Here is a 19,332-nt window from a genome sequence, read left to right as displayed (position 1 = left end):
ATTGGACAGCACCAATAAACAACTGCTGTCCATGGACTGAACCAAACAATTGCTGGCTCCTTAGCTTAGATGCCTTCTTTTTCAAATAAAGATAGCAAGAGAACGAAGAAAAATTGACAATACAAGTAAATTAGAAAGTTGCTTAAAATTGCATTCTCTATCTGAATCATGAAAGAAAAAATTTGGGTTCAGTGTCCCTTTAAGATTTTCTTTTCAACCATGCATCACATGCCTAAGGCTAAGTTAAAGGGACGTTGTACACTAGATTTTTCTTTGCATAAATGTTTAAATGATGATCCATTTATATAGCCCATCTGGGAGTGTTTTTATAACAATGTATAGTTTTGCTTATTTTTTAAGAACACTGTGCTGATTTTCAGACTCCTAACCAAGCCCCACAGTGACAGATGTATACTGATGTCTACAGACTCCTGTTTATGTTATCTGTCTTTTCATATGCAGGAGAGGGGGGGAGTGTCTGCTCTTTTTGTTTACCCAGCCCCTTACAGTGGGTGTCCCAGACTACCTCATCAACCGTGCTAAACTAGGAGCTTCTAAGTAAGTTTTTAAAGGTTTCATATCAGTATCTGTACAGATTCATATTTATAGTAGTGTCTCTTACATGCAGTTATATGAAAATGGGTGTGTACTGTCCCTTTAATGGCTCTTTTTATTTTTATCCTCAAAACCAGACTCCAGCTTTCCTCCACCAATATACTGGGCAATTTGTAATGACTGGACACAATGATAGGGGTCACACAATGTCCCACCTAACAGCATTACTTTAGCCCCAATGTTGATCCCTTTATGTATATTTTTCACAACTAAGCAGTAATTTTACCCCTTTGCTGCCAGTGACATACACATTAATGATTTTACCTCTTTAGCTGCCAGTAACAAGTAAACAGAAGTGATTTTACCCCCTTGTCTGACCCTCACTACTTTCTGCTCCATATTGTAGTGCAAATGGGCATGGGAGACCGATTTATATTTATCTAACACACAGGGACTTTAAAAAAAAACTTGACATTTTTGTGTCAGTATTTTTGTTAAGAGTTTACTAGACAGCCAATCACAATTTGCTTAAATACAGTACTGTCCAGTTGAATACTGGAATACTTAAAACCCTGTACATGTATATAAGCTAGGAAGAAAGAGATTACCGGTTCCTCCTTGACTACCTATTGCCTTTTACCCAGCTCAAGAGGAGATCTAGTGCTGAATGTAATATGTTAGATTTAAATTGTCATGCATACCATATTGCCATGTTTGGTGTCTAGCAGTTGTTTGTTGTGTGTTGAAGTAATTGAATCACAGCCGCTCAATGCGTGCCATATTTCCATGCCATCAATGTTAACATCTCGAATAACTGTGTAGAAAAATTGCCTCTCTTTATATGGCAATAAAAACAAGGTGGGGGAGGGGCACACGAGGTGGGAGGGGCAGTAGGGTAGAGGAGGGGCAGGTGAGGTAGGTAGGTGGAGCAAAAAGGGTGTGGGGGGCCCTGCCACACTTTTGCCCGGGGGCACTTATTGGTTTCAGTCCGCCTCTGGTTAACCCTTGCACCACCTGAACATATTAGTTAAAGTGGAAAGGGTCTGTTAACCCTTTCTGTGCCAAATAAGTGACTGGTGCAGGGTTGGTTAACCCTGGTCGTCACACACATCCCTTTCACAAAAATCCCAGCTTCTGTTAATTGCTCTTAAATTAGTGCATAAATGTGATGCAAATAATGCTATATATATATATATGTATCTTGTAGTTTAGAAAAGAGAATATTTAATCCCTTAAAGGGACATTAAACACTTTGAGATGGTAATTTAAAATGATAAATCGTATATATAAAAAATATATTTTGATTATTTTTTTGTCCCCTTTTTCCTGTAATTCCATTGTAAAATTGTGAACTTTTGAGTTCCTGTTAGAAATGGAAGTGCAGAACACTGTTATATTCCATACAGCCATTGGCTGAACTCTCTAGTGACCTATTTATAACTCTCCCTAATTGACCACAGCAGAGAAGGTAACTTAAGTTACAACATGGCAGCTCCCTGAATGCCCCTGTTTCCATGCGAGCCTTCAGGCTCGCCGGAAGCAGGAGTTAAGAAGCAGAGTTCTTAAGACCGCTGCTCCTTAACTCGTACGCCTCCTCTGAGGCTGCGGACATAAATATGCCTACTCTCATACGATTGGGTTGTTTGACACCCCCTGCTAGAATCTGCAGGGGGCGGCATTGCACAAGCAGTTCACCAGAACTGCTTGTGCAATGTTAAATGCCGACAGCGTATGGTGTCAGCATTCAGTGATGTTGGGCGGACATGATCCGCTACAGCTACATGATCCGCTAACAGTCCGTCCGACTGTTAATAAATCGGCCCCTAAAACTTTACTCTTATTTTGTCAATATTTAAACAGCTAATGAAACTTTAAAAAAATGCATCTACATGTTATTCTCAGACTAATCTTTTATTTGAATGTGTTCTCTCTTGCATTTATTTAGTGTTTAATGTCCTTTAAAAGGACGGAGGCAATTGTCCAAGTTTTAAACGTAAACAAAACCTAGAATTTGAGCTATATGTGTGTTCACATTAAGTGCACACACACACTTATTATATATAGTTTTTTAGAGGACAAATAGGGCTTTCTTTTTACATTAAATATTTATATATGAACTATAATTTAATATGAATAAAATCTAAGTAAACACGTACACACATTTTTTTTTATTGTGAATATCATAATCCTTATAGATTTACTTCAATAAAACACCCATATTCGTATTCTGCAATGTCCCACAAGTACAGCAATGACCTCCATGTACAGATTTTTGGGGATTTTGGGTTGTTACAAATATTTGGCCTACCCATTTACATTGAAATTCGACAAATTGATTTACTGGGCATATGTCACCTTTAAGGCAGTATGGAAGCACAGAAATGAATATTACCCACATGATAGCATACTTTTTACAAAAGCAGACGACGCAAGGTATTCCAAAAGGATTATGTTCAGTCTTTTTTTGTAGCCACTTAGTTACAAAACATGACCAAATTTAGGCCTAGATTTAGAGTTGGGCGGTAGCCGTGAAAACCAGCGCTAGAGGCTCCTAACGCTGGTTTTTAACGCCCTCTGGTATTTGGAGTCAGTCATTAAAGGGTCTAACGCTCACTTTCCAGTCGCGACTTTTCCATACCGCAGATCCCCTTACGTCAATTGCGTATCCTATCTTTTCAATGGGATCTTTCTAACGCCGGTATTTAGAGTCGTGGCTGGAGTGAGATTTAGAACTCTAACGACAAAACTCCAGCCGCAGAAAAAAGTCAGTAGTTAAGAGCTTTTTGGGCTAACGCCGGTTCATAAAGCTCTTAACTACTGTGCTCTACAGTACACTAACACCCATAAACTACCTAAACCGAGGTCCCCCCACATCGCCGCCACTCGATTAAATTTTTTTAACCCCTAATCTGCCGACCGCCACCTACGTTATACTTATGTACCCCTAATCTGCTGCCCCTAACACTGCCGACCCCTATATTATATTTATTAACCCCTAACCTCTCCCCCACAACGTCGCCGCCAGCTACCTACAATAATTAACCCCTAATCTGCCGACCGCAAAGCGCCGCCACCTACATTATCCTTATGTACCCCTAATCTGCTGCCCCTAACACCGCCGACCCCTATATTATATTTATTAACCCCTAATCTGCCCCCCTCAACGTCGCCTCCACCTGCCTACACTTATTAACCCCTAATCTGCCGAGCGGACCGCACTGCTACTATAATTAAGTTATTAACCCCTAAACCGCCGCACTCCCGCCTCAATAACCCTATAATAAATAGTATTAACCCCTAATCTGCCCTCCCTAACATCGCCGACACCTAACTTCAAGTATTAACCCCTAATCTGCCGATCGGAGCTCACCGCTACTCTAATAAATGTTTTAACCCCTAAAGCTAATTCTAACCCTAACCCTAACACCCCCCTAAGTTAAATATAATTTTATTCTAACAAAATAAATTAACTCTTATTAAATAAATTATTCCTATTTAAAGCTAAATACTTACCTGTAAAATAAACCCTAATATAGCAACAATATAAATTATAATTATATTGTAGCTATTTTAGGATTAATATTTATTTTACAGGCAACTTTGTAATTATTTTAACCAGGTACAATAGCTATTAAATAGTTAATAACTATTTAATAGTTACCTAGTTAAAATAATTACAAAATTACCTGTAAAATAAATCCTAACCTAAGTTACAATTAAACCTAACACTACACTACTACTACACTATAATTTTATAGGGTTAGGGTTAGAATTAGCTTTAGGGGTTAAAAAATGTATTAGAGTAGCGGTGAGCTCCGATCGGCAGATTAGGGGTTAATACTTGAAGTTAGGTGTCGGCGATGTTAGGGAGGGCAGATTAGGGGTTAATACTATTTATTATAGGGTTATTGAGGCGGGAGTGAGGCAGATTAGGGGTTAATAACTTTATTATAATAGCAGCGCGGTCCGGTCGGCAGATTAGGGGTTAATAAGTGTAGTTAGGTGGAGGCGACGTTGGGGGCGGCAGATTAGGGGTTAATAAATATAATATAGGGGTCGGCGATGTTAGGGCAGCAGATTAGGGGTACATAGGGATAACGTAGGTGGCGGGGGTGTACGGAGCAGCAGATTAGGGGTTAAAAATAATATGCAGGGGTCAGCGATAGCGGGGGCGGCAGATTAGGGGTTAATAAGTGTAAGGTTAGGGGTGTTTAGACTCGGGGTACATGTTAGAGTGTTAGGTGCAGACGTAGGAAGTGTTTCACCATAGGAAACAATGGGGCTGCGTTAGGAGCTGAACGCGGCTTTTTTGCAGGTGTTAGGTTTTTTTTCAGCTCAAACTGCCCCATTGTTTCCTATGGGGGAATCGTGCACGAGCACGTTTTTGAGGCTGGCCGCGTCCGTAAGCACCGCTGGTATCTAGAGTTGCAGTGGCGTTAAATTATGCTCTACGCTCCCTTTTTGGAGACTAACGCACTGAAAACCCTGCCATTCTGTTAACTCTAAATACCAGCGGTATTTAAAAGGTGCGGCCAGAAAAAAGCACGCGTAGCTAACGCACCCCCTTGGCCGCAAAACTCCAAATCTAGGCCTTAGTGTTCACGCTTTTTTTTCTTGTGCTTTTCACACGGACATTGTACTTTCACTGTTTATATCATCATCATCTTTATATATTTTACTGCTATAAAACACCCATATTTGTGTTCAGTGAAGTCCCATGAGTAAACAATACCCCCATGTACAGGTTTTATGAGGTTTCAGCAAGTTATTGGGCTAAATATGGGGCCTGCCCATTTCAGTCTTCATATATTGAAATTTGACACATTGCTTTTCTGGGCCTATGTCGCCTTTGAGACAATGAGGCCTGTTTATCAAGCCGTCAACCACAAATACGCTGGAATTCCGCAGCGTAATTGTGGAGAGCTTGATTCCCCTTAGTTATCAAACCCTACAGACCGGCAAAAGTAGAAATTTGTAACGTAACATACAATACGCCGGTCTCAGTCCGACACAGATCGATGCTTACGTCACTACAGATGTTCCGAATGCAAATTCGGCACTATCTGACTACTTTTGGAAGTTAACAAATACCTACCAGGTACGCTCGCCACTATTCCGGCCCAGCGTACCTGGTTTTCAATCCGCCGCCCTGGAGGCGGCGGATGCCATAGGAATCAATGGGAGTCTGAAAGCAGCGAAAGCTCATGTTCGCTGCTGCCCGATATCCCATTGATTCCTATGGGAGAATAAAAGTTATGTTTACACCTAACACCCTAACATGTACTTCGAGTCTAAACACCCCTAATCTGCCACCCCCTACACCGCCGCCACCTACATTATACTTATTAACCCCTAATCTGCCGCCCTGCCACCGCCACACCTACATTATACTTATTAACCCCTAATCTGCCGCCCCTACATCGCCGCCACCTACATTATACTTATTAACCCCTAATCTGCTGCTCCAGACACCACCGCCACCTACATAAAGTTATTAATCCCTATCCCGCCACTCCCGGAGCCCACCACAGCTAAATAATGTTATTAACCCCTAAAACCCTGGCCTCCCACATCACTAGCACTAACTAAACCTATTAACCCCTAAACCGCCAGCCCCCCACATCGCCAGAAACTAAATTAAACTATTAACCCCTAAACCTAACAACCCGCTAACTTTATATTAAATATTAACTCATCCCTATCTTATAACAAATTTAAACTTACTTTTAGATTTAAATTAAACTATATTAAACTATTAATTAATCTACCCTAACTGTTATACTAAAATTATATTAAACTATATTAAACTAATTAATTTAATCTACCCTAACTATTATACTAAAATTACAATAAACTATATTAAATTAATAATTAACCTACCCTAACTTTTAAACTAATATTACAATAAACTACAAATTAAATTAACTATATTACATATTTAAACACCTAACCCTACTCAAATAATTTTAGTCTACACTAAAAAATTTACAAAGTTACAAAAAACTAACAACTAAGTTACAAAAAATAACAAACACTAAGTTACACAAAAAATAAACACTAAGTTACAAAAAATAAAAAAATAAAATATCAAAGATTTAAACTAATTACCCTATGAAAATAAAAAGCCCCCCAAAATAAAAAAAACCCCTAGCCTACAATAAACTACCAATAGCCCTTAAAAGGGCCTTTTTCGGGGCATTGCCCCAAAGAAATCAGCTCTTTTACCTGTAAATAAAAAATACAAACAACCCCCAACAGTAAAACCCACCACCCACACAACCAACCCCCCCAAATAAAAACCTAACTAGAAAAACCTAAGCTCCCCATTGCCCTAAATTGGGCATTTGGATGGGCATTGCCCTTAAAAGGGCATTTAGCTCTATTGCAGCCCAAACCCTAATCTAAAACTAAAACCCACCCAATAAAACCTTTAAAAATCCTAACACTAAGACCAGAAGATTCACTTACAGTTTTGAAGATCCGACATCCATCCTCCAAGAAGCCGGCAGAAGTCTTCATCCAAGCGGCCGAAGTCTTCATCCAAGCCCGCAGAAGTCTTCACCCAGACGGCATCTTCTATCTTCATCCAACCGGCGCGGAGCGGCTCCATCTTCAAGACATCCGACGCGGAGCATCCTCTTCTGATGCTGGCTTCTTCGGAATGAATGTTCCTTTAAATGACGTCATCCAAGATGGCGTCCCTTAGATTCCGATTGCTTGATAGAATTCTATCAGCCAATCTGAATTAAGGTTGAAAAAATCCTATTGGCTGTTACAATCAGCCAATAGGATTGAACTTCAATCCTATTGGCTGATCCAATCAGCCAATAGGATTGAGCTCGCATTCTATTGGCTGTTCCAATCAGCCAATAGAATGCCAGCTCAATCCTATTGGCTGATTGCAACAGCCAATAGGATTTTTTCAACCTTAATTCCGATTGGCTGATAGAATTCTATCAGCCAATCGGAATCTAAGGGACGCCATCTTGGATGACATCATTTAAAGGAACCTTCATTCCGAAGAAGCCGTCGTCAGAAGAGGATGCTCCGCGTCGGATGTCTTGAAGATGGAGCCGCTCCGTGCCGGATGGATGGAGATAGAAGATGCCGTCTGGGTGAAGACTTCTGCGGGCTTGGATGAAGACTTCAGCCGCTTGGATGAAGACTTCTGCCGGCTTCTTGGAGGATGGATGTCGGATCTTCAAAACTGTAAGTGAATCTTCTGGGGTTAGTGTTAGGATTTTTTAAGGTTTTATTGGGTGGGTTTTAGTTTTAGATTAGGTTTTGGGCTGCAAAAGAGATAAATGCATTTTAAGGGCAATGCCCATCCAAATGCCCTTTTCAGGGCAATGGGGAGCTTAGGTTTTTTTAGATTAGGATTTTATTTGGGGGGGTTGGTTGTGTGGGTGGTGGGTTTTACTGTTGGGGGTTGTTTGTATTTTTTATTTACAGGTAAAAGAGCTAATTTGTTTGGGGCAATGCCCAGCAAAAGGCCCTTTTAAGGGCTATTTGTAGTTTATTGTAGGCTAGGGTTTTTTTTTATTTTGGGGGGGCTTTTTTATTTTCATAGGGCCCTTAGATTAGGTGTAATTAGTTTAAATCTTTGATCATTTCTTTTTTATTTTTTGTAACTTAGTGTTTGTTATTTTTTGTAACTTAGTTGTTAGTTTTTTGTAACTTTGTCATTTTTTAGTGTAGATTTAATTTATTTGAGTAGGGTTAGGTGTTTAAATATGTGATATAGTTTAATGTAATTTTAGTTTAAACGTTAGATTAATTTTTATTTTAATATAGTTTAATGCAATTCTATTATAATAGTTAGGGTAGGTTAATTATTAATTTATTATAGTTTAATTATAATAGTTAGGGTAGCTTAATTATTAATTTAATATAGTTTAATGTAATTTTATTATAATAGTTAGGGTAGGTTAATTTTTAATTTAATATAGTTTAATGTAATTTTAACGGTAAGTTTAAATTTATTATAAGATAGGGATGAGTTAATATTTAATATAAAGTTAGCGGGTTGTTAGGTTTAGGGGTTAATAGGTTAATTTAGTTTATGGCGATGTGGGGGGCTGGTGGTTTAGGGGTTAATAACTTTATTTAGTTGCGGTGGGCTCCGGGAGCGGAGGAATAAGGGTTAATAACTTTATTAGAGTGGCGGCGGTGTAGGGGGCGGCAGATTAGGGGTTAATAAGTATAATGTAGGTGGCGGCGGTATAGGGAATGGTAGATTAGGGGTTAATAAGTATAATGTAGGTGGCAGCAGATTAGGGGGTATTAACATAATGTAGGTGGCGGTGGACTCTGGGAGCGGAGGAATAGGGGTTAATAACTTTATTAGAGTGGCGGAGGGGTCAGGGAGCGGCGGTTTAGGGGTTAATAACTTTATTTAGTTGCGGCGGGGTCCGGGAGCGGCGGGATAGGGGTTAAATATTTTAGGACAGTGGCTGTGTTTAGTAAAAGTATACACATAAAGCTGTGAAAAAGCCAAATAGCAGCGAGATCGATAACTGTTAGTTAACAACAGTCCGCTGCTCATCGCGCCGTACTTGGTGCACGGCTTTTTGACAGCTTTTTTGTTAAATATGGAGAGCGTATTCAGGTCCACGGCAGCAATGTTAGACGATGTCAGGTGAGCGTATTGGTGCCATCGAATGCAAGTAAGTTGACGGCTTGATAAGTAGACCTCTATATGTCAGCCTAGGAATGAAAATTACCACCATTATGGCAAACCATTTGCAAAAGTCGACAACCCAGAAATTTCCGAAAGGTGTATGTCAGGTCATTTTTTGTAGCCACTTTGTCATAAAACTCGGCCAAGTTTAGTGGTCATTTTTTTTTTTTTCGTTTTTCACACAAACAATGCATTTTCACTGTTTATATCATCATCCATATATAATGTACTGCTATAAAACACTGATATTTGTGTTCAGCGAAGTCCCACTAGTACAACAATACACACAATGTACAGGTTTTATGGGTTTTCAGAAAGTTACTGGGCAAAATATGGGGTGCCCATTTCAGTCTTCATACATGGAAATTTGACACATTGATTTTCTGGGCCTACATCGCCTTTGAGACAGTATGGCAGATAGGAGCAAGATCCAGCAAGTATAGATGAATAGACAGGCACAGCATACCAGATGGATGTAGTAGTGATAACTGGATTCAGGTAAGCTGCCAATGGTACAGCACTAAAGGGAAACTCAGCTGGCACAGTATACCAAGCAGGTACTGTTGTTGAGGTTGCCACGGGATACCAGGTAGGTGTATTAGGTACAGCATGATTCATGTAATCTGCCACTGGTACAGCAGGTACAGGAGACTCAGCAGGCACAGGATACCCAGCAGATACTGTTGGTGAGGCTGCCACGGGATACCAGGTAAGTGCAGCAGGTACAGAGGGATACAGGTAAGCTGCCACTGGTACAAAAGGATACAGGATTCTCAGCAGGCACAGGATACCCAGCGGGTACTATTGGTGAGGTTGTAACGGGATAACCGGTGAGTGTAGCAGGTACAGACGGATACAGGTAAACTGCAACTGGTACAAAAGGATACAGGATTCTCAGCAGGCACAGGATACCCAGCAGGTACTGTTGGTGAGGCTGCCACAGGATACCAGGTAAGTGCAGCAGGTACAGAGGGATACAGGTAAGCTGCCACTGGTACAAAAGGATACAGGATTCTCAGCAGGCACAGGATACCCAGCAGGTACTATTGGTGAGGTTGTAACGGGATAACAGGTAAGTGCAGCAGGTACAGACGGATACAGGTAAACTGCAACTGGTACAGCAGGATACAAGAGACTCAGCAGGCACTGGATACTCAGCGGGTACTATTGGTGAGGCTGCCACGGGATACCAGGTAAGTGCAGCAGGTACAGAGGGATACAGGTAAGCTGCCACTGGTACAAAAGGATACAGGATTCTCAGCAGGCACAGGATACCCAGCGGGTACTATTGGTGAGGTTGTACCGGGATAACAGGTGAGTGTAGCAGGTACAGAGGGATACAGGTAAACTGCCACTGGTACAAAAGGATACAGGATTCTCAGCAGGCACAGGATACCCAGCGGGTACTATTGGTGAGGTTGTAACGGGATACCAGGTAAGTGCAGCAGGTACAGATGGATACAGGTAAGCTGCCACTGGTACAAAAGGATACAGGATTCTCAGCAGGCACTGGATACCCAGCGGGTACTATTGGTGAGGCTGCCACTGGATACCAAGTAAGTGCAGCAGGTACAGAGGGATACAGGTAAGCTGCCACTGGTACAAAAGGATAAAGGATTCTCAGCAGGCACAGGATACCCAGCAGGTACTATTGGTGAGGTTGTAACAGGATACCAGGTAAGTGCAGCAGGTACAGATGGATACAGGTAAACTGCAACTGGTACAGCAGGATACAAGAGACTCAGCAGGCACTGGATACCCAGCGGGTACTATTGGTGAGGCTGCCACGGGATACCAGGTAAGTGCAGCAGGTACAGAGGGATACAGGTAAGCTGCCACTGGTACAAAAGGATACAGGATTCTCAGCAGGCACAGGATACCCAGCAGGTACTATTGGTGAGGCTGCCACGGGAAACCAGGTAAGTGCAGCAGGTACAGAGGGATACAGGTAAGCCGCCACTGGTACAGCAGGATACATGAGACTCAGCAGGCACTGGATACCCAGCGGGTACTATTGGTGAGGCTGCCACGGGATACCAGGTAAGTGCAGCAGGTACAGAGGGATACAGGTAAGCTGCCACTGGTACAAAAGGATACAGGATTCTCAGCAGGCACAGGATACCCAGCGGGTACTATTGGTGAGGTTGTAACGGGATAACAGGTGAGTGTAGCAGGTACAGAGGGATACAGGTAAACTGCCACTGGTACAAAAGGATACAGGATTCTCAGCAGGCACAGGATACCCAGCGGGTACTATTGGTGAGGCTGCCACTGGATACCAGGTAAGTGCAGCAGGTACAGAGGGATACAGGTAAGCTGCCACTGGTACAAAAGGATACAGGATTCTCAGTAGGCACAGGATACCCAGCGGGTACTATTGATGAGGTTGTAACAGGATAACAGGTGAGTGTAGAAGGTACAGACGTATACAGGTAAACTGCAACTGGTACAGTAGGTACAGGATTCTCAGCAGGCACAGGATACCCAGCGGGTACTATTGGTGAGTCTGCCACGGGATACCAGGTAAGTGCAGCAGGTACAGAGGGATACAGGTAGACTGCCACTGGTACAAAAGGATACAGGATTCTCAGCAGGCACAGGATACCCAGCGGGTACTATTGGTGAGGTTGTAACGGGATAACAGGTGAGTGTAGCAGGTACAGAGGGATACAGGTAAACTGCCACTGGTACAAAAGGATACAGGATTCTCAGCAGGCACAGGATTCCTAGCGGGTACTATTGGTGAGGCTGCCACGGGATACCAGGTAAGTGCAGCAGGTACAGAGGGATACAGGTAAGCTGCCACTGGTACAAAAGGATACAGGATTCTCAGCAGGCACAGGATACCCAACAGGTACTATTGGTGAGGTTGTAACGGGATAACAGGTAAGTGTAGCAGGTACAGACGGATACAGGTAAGCTGCCACTGGTACAAAAGGATACAGGATTCTCAGCAGGCACAGGATACCCAGCGGGTACTATTGGTGAGGTTGTAACGGGATAACAGGTGAGTGTAGCAGGTACAGATGGATACAGGTAAACTGACACTGGTACAAAACGATACAGGATTCTCAGCAGGCACAGGATACCCAGCGGGTACTATTGGTGAGGTTGTAACAGGATAACAGGTGAGTGTAGCAGGTACAGATGGATACAGGTAAGCTGCCACTGGTACAAAAGGATACAGGATTCTCAGCAGGCACAGGATACCCAGCGGGTACTATTGGTGAGGTTGTAACGGGATAACAGGTGAGTGTAGCAGGTACAGACGGATACAGGTAAGCTGCCACTGGTACAAAAGGATACAGGATTCTCAGCAGGCACAGGATACCCAGCGGGTACTATTGGTGAGGCTGCCACGGGATATCAGGTAAGTGCAGCAGGTACAGAGGGATACAGGTAAGCTGCAACTGGTACAAAAGGATACAGGATCTCAGCAGGCACAGGATACCCAGCGGGTAATATTGCTGAGGTTGTAACGGGATACCAGGTGAGTGTAGCAGGTACAGACGGATACAGGTAAGCTGCCACTGGTACAAAAGGATACAGGATTCTCAGCAGGCACAGGATACCCAGCGGGTACTATTGGTGAGGTTGTAACGGGATACCAGGTGAGTGTAGCAGGTACAGAGTGATACAGGTAAGCTGCCACTGGTACAAAAGGATACAGGATCTCAGCAGGCACAGGATACCCAGCGGGTAATATTGCTGAGGTTGTAACGGGATACCAGGTGAGTGTAGCAGGTACAGACGGATACAGGTAAGCTGCCACTGGTACAAAAGGATACAGGATTCTCAGCAGGCACAGGATACCCAGCGGGTACTATTGGTGAGGTTGTAACGGGATACCAGGTGAGTGTAGCAGGTACAGAGGGATACAGGTAAGCTGCCACTGGTACAACAGGAACGTATGCTGGGTTTCACTATACCCATTACCAAGGTCAGTGTCCAAAACATTTTCATTTCTGTTAGGTCAGTGGGGTGACAGGCATTTTAACGTAGTGAGAGTTTGGATTAGCCAACATATAATGGATGGCATATACCTTTGTTTGAGTAGCTATATTCTCAAACATACTGTCAGTCAGAAAATGGTTTAAATAATTTATTGGCTCATAAACTGAATTGCTGTTTTTGATCCCAGTAGTTGCAGTAAATAGGGGTATTTTCAGGGTTGGTTAAGTTTTTTCTTTCATAAATCAGATAAAGCATTCAATTTTAAGCAACTTTCTAATTTACTTCTATTATCAATTTTTCTTCATTCTCTTGCTATCTTTATTTGAAAAAGAAGGCATCTAAGCTAAGGAGCCAGCAAATTGTTGGTTCAGAACCATGGACAGCACTTGTTTATTGGTTCTGTCCAATCAGCAAGGACAACCCAGGTTGTTCACAAAAAATGGGCTGTCATCTAAATTACATTCTTGCTTTTCAAATAAAGATACAAAGAGAATGAAGAAAATTTGATAATAGGAGTAAATTAGAAAGTTGCTTAAAATTGCATGCTCTATCTGAATCACAAAAGAAAAAAATTTGGGTTCAGTGTCCCTTTAACCCCTTAATGACAGAGGACGTACCAGGTACGTCATGGAAAAACATTCCCTTAATGACAATTGACGTACCTGGTACATCCTCTGTTGTTAGAAGCGCTGGAAGCGATCATGATCGCTTCCAGCTGCTTACAAGGGATTGTAGTGATGCCTCAATATTGAGGCATCACTGCAATCCCTTATTTTACCCACCGATGCAGAAAGGGCCACTCTGTGGCCCTCTCTGCATCGGACTATAGTGATCTCACATTCGTTGGTGGGTGGGAGCAGCTTCTGGGAGGACCGTTAAGTATATGCTCCCTTTCGGTATTAGTCTTGAGCAGTTCCTGCAATATCGGCGGTTGCGGCGGTGGGGGGAAGAAATAGAAAAAAAATAGAAATAGAAAAAAAATATATAATTAATGCAGATGCCTGGGGTCCTGGGGATCTTCTTTGAGTAGTAAGGGATCTGGGAGGGGGAGGGATGTAGATTATTAAGGGGGGCCCAGCTACACTACAGAAAACAGCTGCCAGTACCCAAGATGGCGGCAAATAGGTAGAGGGGGAGGGTTAGAAAGATGTATGGGGGGATCAGGGAGGTTGTGGGGTAAGGGGGGATGCAGACTGCAGACAGTATGAAAAAATAAATAAAAAAAAATAAAAAATGATTTTTATTTCAGTACTGGCAGACTTTCTGCCAGTACTTAAGATGGCGGTGACAATTGTGAGGTGGGGGAGGGAAGAGAGCTGTTTGAGGGAGGTCAGGGGGGGATCAGGGGGTGGGATGTGTCAGGTGGGAGGCTGATCTCTACACTAAAGCTAAAAATTAACCCTACAAGCTACCTAATTAACCCCTTAACTGCTGGGCATATTACAAGTGTGGTGCGCAGCAGCATTTAACGGCCTTATTATTACCAAAAAGCAACGCCAAAGCCATATATGTCTGCTATTTCTGAACAAAGGGGATCCCAGAGAAGCATTTACAACCATTTGTGCCATAATTACACAAGCTGTTTGTAAATAATTTCAGTGAGAAACCTAAAATTGTGAAAAATTTAACAGTTTTTTTTTTATTTGATTGTATTTGGCGGTGAAATGGTGGCATGAAATATACCAAAATGGGCCTAGATCAATACTTTGGGATGTCTTCTAAATAAAAATTTATACATGTCAAGGGATATTCAGGGATTCCTGAAAGATATCAGTGTCCCAATGTAACTAGCGCTAATTTTAAAAAAAAGTGGTTTGGAAATAGCAAAGTGCTACTTGTATTTATTGCCCTATAACTTGCAAAAAAAGCAAAGAATATGTAAACATTGGGTATTTCTAAACTCAGGACAAAATTTAGAAACTATTTAGCATGGGTGTTTTTTGGTGGTTGTAGATGTGTAACAGATTTTGGGGGTCAAAGTTAGAAAAAGTGTGTTTTTTTCCATTTTTTCCTCATATTTTGTATTTTTTTTTACAGTAAATTATAAGATATGATGGAAATAATGGTATATTTAGAAAGTCCATTTAATGGCGAGAAAACGGTATATAATATGTGTGGGTACAGTAAATGAGTTAGAGGAAAATTACAGCTAAACACAAACACCGCAGAAATTTAAAAATAGCCATTGTCATTAAGGGTAAGAAAATTGAAAAATAGTCCGGTCATTAAGGGGTTAATCTGATGTTGGGCTCACTTCCATTGAGCCGCCATTAGGTTTGCGAGAGGGCAAATATGCTGTCCGAAGCAATTTCGTTTATCGACTACTTCCGATGGTGCGTTATACTTCAATATTAAAATTATTATGTGTCCCATAGAAAGTATTAGAAGCCATTAAGTGATAACTTATTACAGGTTTCCAATGAATGCGCTGTCGGAGGCTGTTGATACATTGAGAAAAATTATACCCAGATCAACTAGGTGTAAAAGAGGAAAAATTAGCTTTTTGAGACCTATGTCCCATGTATAGGAATAGTTGCACTTTATTGAAATATCAGTATGTATTTAAATATAAAAATATATGCAAGCACATATCTACATTATTCAAACTAGACCTATGCCTAGGGCAGCAATACATATTACATGTATTAATAAAATGGAAAAACAGAATTTATGCTTACCTGATAAATTACTTTCTCCAACGGTGTGTCCGGTCCACGGCGTCATCCTTACTTGTGGGATATTCTCTTCCCCAACAGGAAATGGCAAAGAGCCCAGCAAAGCTGGTCACATGATCCCTCCTAGGCTCCGCCTACCCCAGTCATTCGACCGACGTAAAGGAGGAATATGCATAGGAGAAATCATATGATACCGTGGTGACTGTAGTTAAAGAAAATAATTCATCAGACCTGATTAAAAAACCAGGGCGGGCCGTGGACCGGACACACCATTGGAGAAAGTAATTTATCAGGTAAGCATAAATTCTGTTGTCTCCAACATAGGTGTGTCCGGTCCACGGCGTCATCCTTACTTGTGGGAACCAATACCAAAGCTTTAGGACACGGATGATGGGAGGGAGCAAATCAGGTCACCTAGATGGAAGGCACCACGGCTTGCAAAACCTTTCTCCCAAAAATAGCCTCAGAAGAAGCAAAAGTATCAAATTTGTAAAATTTGGTAAAAGTGTGCAGTGAAGACCAAGTCGCTGCCTTACATATCTGATCAACAGAAGCCTCGTTCTTGAAGGCCCATGTGGAAGCCACAGCCCTAGTGGAGTGAGCTGTGATTCTTTCAGGAGGCTGCCGTCCGGCAGTCTCATAAGCCAATCGGATGATGCTTTTAAGCCAAAAAGAGAGAGAGGTAGAAGTTGCTTTTTGACCTCTCCTTTTACCAGAATAAACAACAAACAAAGAAGATGTTTGTCTGAAATCCTTTGTAGCCTCTAAATAGAATTTTAGAGCACGAACTACATCCAAATTGTGTAACAAACGTTCCTTCTTTGAAACTGGATTCGGACACAAAGAAGGCACAACTATCTCCTGGTTAATGTTTTTGTTAGAAACAACCTTCGGAAGAAAACCAGGTTTAGTACGCAAAACCACCTTATCTGCATGGAACACCAGATAAGGAGGAGAACACTGCAGAGCAGATAACTCTGAAACTCTTCTAGCAGAAGAAATTGCAACCAAAAACAAAACTTTCCAAGATAGTAACTTAATATCTACGGAATGTAAGGGTTCAAACGGAACCCCTTGAAGAACTGAAAGAACTAAATTGAGACTCCAAGGAGGAGTCAAAGGTTTGTAAACAGGCTTGATTCTAACCAGAGCCTGAACAAAAGCTTGAACATCTGGCACAGCCGCCAGCTTTTTGTGAAGTAAAACAGATAAAGCAGAAATCTGTCCCTTCAAATAACTTGCAGATAATCCTTTCTCCAAACCCTCTTGTAGAAAGGATAGAATCTTAGGAATGTTAATCTTGTTCCATGGGAATCCTTTAGATTCACACCAACAGATATATTTTTTCCATATTTTATGGTAAATTTTCCTAGTTACAGGCTTTCTAGCCTGAATAAGAGTATCAATGACAGAATCTGAAAACCCACGCTTTGATAAAATCAAGCGTTCAATCTCCAAGCAGTCAGTTGGAGTGAAGCCAGATTCGGATGTTCGAATGGACCTTGAACAAGAAGGTCCTGTCTCAAAGGTAGCTTCCATGGTGGAGCCGATGACATATTCACCAGGTCTGCATACCAAGTTCTGCGTGGCCACGCAGGAGCTATCAAGATCACCGAAGCCCTCTCCTGATTGATCCTGGCTACCAGCCTGGGAATGAGAGGAAACGGTGGGAATACATAAGCTAGGTTGTAGGTCCAAGGTGCTACTAGTGCATCTACTAGAGTCGCCTTGGGATCCCTGGATCTGGACCCGTAGCAAGGAACCTTGAAGTTCTGACGAGACGCCATCAGGTCCATGTCTGGAATGCCCCATAATTGAGTTATTTGGGCAAAGATTTCCGGATGGAGTTCCCACTCCCCCGGATGGAATGTCTGACGACTCAGAAAATCCGCTTCCCAATTTTCCACTCCTGGGATGTGGATTGCAGACAAGTGGCAGGAGTGATTCTCCGCCCATTGAATTATTTTGGTCACTTCTTCCATTGCCAGGGAACTCCTTGTTCCCCCCTGATGGTTGATATATGCAACAGTCGTCATGTTGTCTGATTGAAACCTTATGAATTTGGCCTTTGCTAGTTGAGGCCAAGCTTTGAGAGCATTGAATATCGCTCTCAGTTCCAGAATGTTTATCGTGAGAAGAGATTCTTCCCGAGACCATAGACCCTGAGCTTTCAGGGGTTCCCAGACCGCGCCCCAGCCCACCAGACTGGCGTCGGTCGTGACAATGACCCACTCTGGTCTGCGGAAGCTCATTCCCTGTGACAGGTTGTCCAGGGTCAGCCACCAACGGAGTGAATCTCTGGTCCTCTGATCTACTTGGATCGTCGGAGACAAGTCTGTATAATCCCCATTCCACTGTCTGAGCATGCACAGTTGTAATGGTCTTAGATGAATTCGCGCAAAAGGAACTATGTCCATTGCCGCAACCATCAAACCTATTACTTCCATGCACTGTGCTATGGAAGGAAGAAGAACAGAATGAAGTACTTGACAAGAGCTTAGAAGTTTTGATTTTCTGGCCTCTGTCAGAAAAATCTTCATTTCTAAGGAGTCTATTATTGTTCCCAAGAAGGGAACTCTTGTTGACGGGGATAGAGAACTTTTTTCTACGTTCACTTTCCACCCGTGAGATCTGAGAAAGGCTAGGACAATGTCCGTATGAGCCTTTGCTTTTGACAGAGACGACGCTTGAATCAGTATGTCGTCCAAGTAAGGTACTACTGCAATTCCCCTTGGTCTTAGCACCGCTAGAAGGGACCCTAGTACCTTTGTGAAAATCCTTGGAGCAGTGGCTAATCCGAATGGAAGTGCCACAAACTGGTAATGCTTGTCCAGAAAGGCGAACCTTAGGAACCGATGATGTTCCTTGTGGATAGGAATATGTAGATACGCATCCTTTAAATCCACCGTGGTCATGAATTGACCTTCCTGGATGGTAGGAAGAATTGTTCGAATGGTTTCCATTTTGAACGATGGAACCCTGAGAAATTTGTTTAGAATCTTGAGATCTAAAATTGGTCTGAATGTTCCCTCTTTTTTGGGAACTATGAACAGATTGGAGTAAAACCCCATCCCTTGTTCTCCTAATGGAACAGGATGAATCACTCCCATTTTTAACAGGTCTTCTACACAATGTAAGAATGCCTGTCTTTTTATTTGGTTTGAAGACAATTGAGACCTGTGGAACCTTCCCCTTGGGGGTAGTTCCTTGAATTCCAGGAGATAACCTTGAGAAACTATTTCTAGCGCCCAAGGATCCTGAACATCTCTTGCCCAAGCCTGAGCAAAGAGAGAGAGTCTGCCCCCCACCAGATCCGGTCCCGGATCGGGGGCCAACACCTCATGCTGTTTTAGTAGCAGTGGCAGGTTTCTTGGCCTGCTTACCTTTGTTCCAGCCTTGCATCGGCCTCCAGGCTGGCTTGGTTTGAGAAGTATTACCCTCTTGCTTAGAGGATGTAGAATTTGAGGC

The 19,332-nt window shown here is 42.3% G+C and overlaps 1 long non-coding RNA gene across 1 annotated transcript in view; it reads left to right on the top strand.

Moving 5' to 3' along the window:
• Positions 1-478: 478 nt before the first annotated feature.
• LOC128648309 (uncharacterized) overlaps positions 479-19,332 on the top strand; it is a 69,680-nt gene continuing 50,826 nt past the window's right edge. The window contains exon 1 of the long non-coding RNA XR_008400568.1: positions 479-558. This is a non-coding gene — a long non-coding RNA (uncharacterized LOC128648309). The remainder of the gene's footprint in view (positions 559-19,332) is intronic.

This window comes from Bombina bombina, chromosome 2 (assembly GCF_027579735.1).
Source record: "Bombina bombina isolate aBomBom1 chromosome 2, aBomBom1.pri, whole genome shotgun sequence".
Lineage (NCBI taxonomy): Eukaryota > Metazoa > Chordata > Amphibia > Anura > Bombinatoridae > Bombina > Bombina bombina.
The sequence above is the reverse complement of the archived record's forward strand: the minus strand, read 5'-3'. Positions and strand labels throughout refer to the sequence as shown.